The 6,000-nt window shown below is 32.5% G+C and overlaps 1 protein-coding gene across 1 annotated transcript in view; it reads right to left on the reverse strand.

The window, feature by feature from the left end:
- The window catches only part of LOC137923865 (alpha-N-acetylgalactosaminidase), a 67,507-nt gene extending 65,692 nt beyond the window's left edge, over nucleotides 1-1,815 (reverse strand). Inside the window, exon 1 of the mRNA XM_068767156.1 lies at nucleotides 1,582-1,815. The gene's annotated coding sequence lies outside the window, so the exon portion shown is untranslated. The remainder of the gene's footprint in view (nucleotides 1-1,581) is intronic.
- Nucleotides 1,816-6,000: the final 4,185 nt, after the last annotated feature.

Below are 6,000 nucleotides of genomic sequence, written 5' to 3' on the forward strand. Positions count from 1 at the left end.
AAGCGTATTCACATTTCAAATTACTTTATATTTAATATGTGATTAACTGTTCCAGCAGACAATGTACTGACACAAGATATTAGTCTGTCGTATTCTCGCAGTAAAAATAAATTAATGTAACATATTTCAAAGTAACCATTACATATAGAATAATTAAAGAGATATATATAAAAGCTTTAATGCTGACAAATGAGCTGTACCTAATTAAAGCATTTAACTTATAATTAATCATCCTGCTTATAATATTGTATAGAAGGCCTAAGATTAATTTAGGTTTAATTTGCATTACATTTCTAAATATAATTTCTTTAATATCTTCGAGTAATAGACAATATAATATAACAAGCCTAATTTAATAATGTTAGATTCTGTAAAAAATATGGTTTTATCAAGGCGGTTTTATAGTTTTGTCTGTCTATAAATATAGCATGTACTTTCAACCATATGATTGACGGTTCCGTTGTATACCATTGCCCTCATTCTGCTAATGCTAAGCTTACGTATGAGATCAGTAATATCATATAAAGTATATTCAACGTGACTCTACGTATCAAGGTCCGTAATTGAATGTGTTCTAATTATACAGTTGCATTACCGAGTGACGCCGGGTTAGGTAATACTGGTAACACCAGCTAATACCGTTGATGTCTTTTCTAGCGCGGTTATGTGAGCGAACCACGGCACGAGGAAGCTACTAACGGCGACTTTTATAAACTTGTGTTTACGTAAAAACACACGAGGCTATTTCTATTTTTTATATTTCTCCTTTTATATAGATTTATAAGTTCCCTTTTAAAAACGCAGGAAAGTGTAAACTTTGTTTAAAGCAGTAAAAGTAATTTTATTGTTAAATTATATATTCTCACATACAATTTTTATTGTATTTAGAACATAAATAAAACTTTTATTTTGATTGACATTTTTTTTCTTTCCTCTATTTTTATACCTGTCACAGGTGACAGGTATAAAAATATTGTGATAAAATAAAATATATAAGATAAAAACAACTAATATGGGGATCGTTACTAGAAGTGGATACAACAAAATCAACCATAAAAGTAATAATAACTTAATCCGACTACAAAAAAGTAAATAATATGCAGAAGTAGCTCAGCGGTAGACGACTGAGGACGGCAATTGTTGGTCGCGCGTTCGATTCCCGAGGTATATTCTCATATAATTCACACTTTGTGCGTCAGCAGCGTCTTCCAAGCGTAGGGATTATGATATATCGCATATATATCTTTGGAGAAAGCCTGTGCCTTGGATTGACGAAAGTAAATAAAGATCCAAAGTTAATAAGTTAGTAAAATTAAACACTAGGTTTCCGTATTTTATTACTTTTGTAAATAATATTATATGAATGTTAAAAGTATTAAAATTTATTGATCATAAAATGACATTTTTAGCGAAAGATAAATAGTTCAATAACTGCCACAGAGAGAAAAAATCGAATTACATCTGATATACTCTTGCTACAACACGCTATATCGTGATACGACAATGCTAGCTCATGTATACTTGATGGCATTTTGAATTAATTAAATGATTATAAATCAATTTTTTTTTAATTTCACTTACCGCAATGAAGAGGACGAAAAACTGATCAAAATTTTCTATCGAAATCCGTACAACTGTCTTATTTACTTATATATTTCCCAACACCGAGTTACAGTCAACTCAATCACGGGTCACTTTTACCTAAGTCCGCTAATACGTTCGATATTCAAATGTTCAGATTGATTTTCGAACGCTAAGTTCGTTTTTCGAATTGGCGTGGGACTTTCGGAAACAAGCAAGCTGCCGCGTGCCGTGCTAAGCGGCGACTGCGAGTTGCGGGCGTTCGATTCTACAGCGTTCGTTCCCCCTCGCATCGGTCAACGCGGGTCGAAAACGCGCGATTCTTGCTCTGCTTTAAATCGATATTAAACCTATAACGTTAATCATTGCCACTTAAATTCGCACGTGAGTTAAAAATAATCAAAGCAGAGTAGACATGTATCATTAGGTGTCGGAATTATCGCTATTAAGTATTTGCTGCCGTCGCGCTTCGTACGTTTCTGCAATTAATTATTCGATGAACGAGCGATAAACGTTACTGGGAAACGAGATTAACATTTTTTTTATTATAATACAATGCTAATCATTTCATGTACAGTCGAGATATTATTTCTGCAGTATTACAGTCATTAACATCTCATAAGAAATTACACTTTGCTATTATTATGAAGTAGTTAAAGCCATGCAATACTACAACTAATGTTTGTTTATTTGTAAACATGTATAGTAAAATTTCGTCCAAATTTTCGTAAATAATTATTCACTTTCCATAGCTTATATGCATGTTTCCGTTTAAATAACGTTACGCATAATTTTAATTAAAAAACCGTCAGTGGTAGTTCATGATTAGTTGTCAATTATTTATATCATTTACCAAACTATTTAGTGCTCGTATCATCTATACTTTACTTTGCATAATTATTTTTGGCTCCGATTCATTGTCGAATTATTTCAATATTTAAATACATATAATCTATGTCAGCTCCTAGGAAATAAAAACAAGTTACTGGTGTGAATAATAATAATTATTATTCCATCATAAATTTTATTAACCGACGTCATAAGTATTATAAGGAGTGCTGTCATATATTGTCATATATCTAGCTTCAATACACATATTTTGTACTTTTGTGTAAATAACTTTATTAAATATGATTTTTGTAAAATAAAACATTCTTTTGCGTGTTATAAACGCGAATTCAATTGCGGCTCGCAAAACATTCCAAATTTCGCACTATCAAAAAGCTTGGTCACCCCTGATCTATACATTGATTATTTGCAACTATACGTGAACGTGATTATCATCATTTCAGTGTAAAACATCCATTGATGGAAATCGGTCTCCCTCATAAATTTTCTATATGAATATTTGGAAGCAGTCAGCATCAAGCGTTTTCCGACCACCTTACCAAGTTTATTTGTCCACATTGGTTGTGTACGTCTGATGCTGCGCTTGCTGATCCGTGTACCTTAATTGCCCCAAGAGCTCCCAATTGACTTATCTACTACAACTTCTTCTTTTCAGCCGATGGATGCCCACTGCAAAGCATAGACCTGTTCCAAAGATCGCCACGATGACCGGTTCTGCGCTAATATCTAGCGACTTACCGCGACTTTTAACTATGTCTACTCACGCCGCGTCTACTGGCTCACGGTGGCCACTCGAGTACCTTTCGGTCCCAAAGACGAGCCATGTGCCTCGAACACTGTCCACTATAAGTCCTCTGGGTTATGGCAGTTACGTTCTTTTATCTCTGGATCTCCTCATCTCTGATTTGATCTTAATGAGAAATCCCGGGCGTAACCCTATCCATGGCTAGTTAGAAATTAAATATCAAGCTATAACTTATCACCTGTTGAATAATATAAAATTGAACGTCACATCTCTTCTTGTTAATTTGTTTATGATGTAAAATTATTTTGCCTCCAAATAATTTTTGATTTAGCCAACACAGGCGTCGAGATGAAAGTGAAGACGCTGCGTGTAAATGAAAAGTCGCGCTCGATGCCTGAGATATCTTCACGTGAGTTTGAACATAATATATTAAATACATGTTATATTAAGATATTAATATAAGATAAAAAGATCTCCCGTTCTATGATTTTGCATACTTTTATAGAAATTAGCTTTGCATTTAAGACCATCGTTTTTTGTTAGAATTTCGAAAAATATAAATTTTTTATTGCCTCATATATTATTAAGTCATTGTGTCATAATTAACTGGCATATGGTGCTATTTAAATTTTTGTTCTATGCTTCTCGTCATAGTACTTTTTTTATAAAATAACATTGAGTATCACCAAAAAAGTTCCTGCTGTACTATTATATATTCGCCAGACAGAGTAATAGGCCCTTCCATCTGCATTTTTATACACAACTGAATGATATGACAATGGTAGTCCACGTGAGCAAACGCAAAGATGTAATTACACATGACTACTGTTTCTAGAAGTATGCAAATATCAATTTATGTATTTATAAGTCTAGTTATATATTAATTTTACTCCATTTCATAAATTAAATATAAAAAAATGTTTAAAAGTTTTGGTCAATGGCATTCATTTTGGTTATACAATCTCCATAATATATTTTAACTACTATTTTAACAGAAAATAGACAATATAAACAAAAGTAAGAGAAAGCGTGCGTATCGAACAAATTAAGAATTTAATCTAACATTTTACACTCGTGTACTATACTTCGACCGGAACTATTGCACCGCGTGTTAGGTATTGTTAACTGTCTATCATGTGGTACAGAGGTAGTAAACTCATGTTAATAAAATTAAAATTGTAATTGCATCCTTTCATTTTTAGTATCTACAATATTAGCTATGTATAAATTATTGATATCTATAATTTATTTTTTCATTCACATGCATTTTGGTAACATACGAACGGATAGTGAGTCATATATTCAGTGAGGTCATATATTTACGATGAGAGTATATTCATATCTGTTGAAACATACAAAACACTCGGTCTCTTCTGTATGATGTGAGCAGTTTGTAAGTGAAAACGATGTCAGCACTGTATACCATAAACCCTGAAACGTTAACGTAACAGCTCCAGCCGAGGTCACCAATGGGGCCTTTAATCTAGTCAATCCAAGAAGTGTCCGCCTAAGAAAGATTTTGACAGCCTCCCAATCCGGTAAAAATGTAGTAAAAGAGATTTTAGGCCAAGCACCCACTGCAGTTTACAGCCTCGAACCAGCGGAATCCAGTGTATGCCAGGTATAAAAAAATCTTGTTAGTTTTATAGAATGCCATATTTGCCTACACGTTTAGTAAATACGAAAAAAAACTCTTGTTGTATCCCAACCTACTTGTACATTTCATTCTTATCAAAGATAAGGAGACCTGTTATTGTTTTGACATTTTTATGCTCTATATTATTATGTTATAAAAATCTTTAGAACTGCTTACGTAAAATCCTCATTTTTATTGGCACAGTTATATAAATTTACGGAAACGCTATGTAAAATAATTCTTCGAAATTATCTATATATGTTAATGCATTTGAGAACATCCTCAGACTGTTTTAAAAGGTTTGTGACCTCGTCGCTTAACTCAACGCAATATAAAAATGTTATTTTATATCATTATTAAAACACATATTTTAATTTCTTTATAAAAATTTTCAGTTCATAATGATTGTGAAACCATCGGTTTTAACTGATAAAATGCAAATAAAGTCATTAACCGTTTTATTTAAATTAATTATAATTGTATGCAAGTGGAATGTATAAAATAACTTGATTAAATCATACAGCGTATGATTGTTACCCAGGGTTTTAAAATAAATAAAAATCATTTTCAGCGTCACATTTACGATTAAAACCTCAAAATATTTTGTACCTTATGTATCTTGGTCTAATAATTTTCGATAAATTCAATTTCTCTCACTCATTTCTGCAATCCTCATATATCTCATTTATTTATGTACTTATTACTTATAACTTTATAAACGTGCTTTATTTGTCACTTTTGTCTTCTTGATGTTTACCGTCAAGTCGATGTAAGGTCATAAATGTTAATAGATTGTTACGTTGCTAAGAATAAAATAAAGACTTGTGTTCAGAACCGCCGCGTTTATTGTTTGACAAATCCACATATGTACACGTTGCATTGTATAAATATGGGATACAAGTCCTTGCAGCTTCGATACTAAGACAGACTAAGGCTCGACCTCTTCTGAAGCCACGGAGTCGACATACTAAACGTATATCGCGTGATACCGCAAAATGAATGGTACATTCTCAGAGGGCTTTGCTTCGTGGAGCGTTTATCAAAGCAACCTAAGTGCTCGTCGATACAATGTATCTACCAGAGCCAAGGTTCCATTATAACAACACATTTTTAACAAGTTTTTATTTCTAATCAACGATATGTTTACCTTCATTACTAAGAATCTTTTGCCATTTTGTATACAAATTTT

Source organism: Battus philenor, unplaced genomic scaffold (genome assembly GCF_028537555.1).
Source record: "Battus philenor isolate CCGP_79_NKW_IND1 unplaced genomic scaffold, ilBatPhil1.0.hap1 SCAF_22, whole genome shotgun sequence".
Taxonomy (NCBI): domain Eukaryota; kingdom Metazoa; phylum Arthropoda; class Insecta; order Lepidoptera; family Papilionidae; genus Battus; species Battus philenor.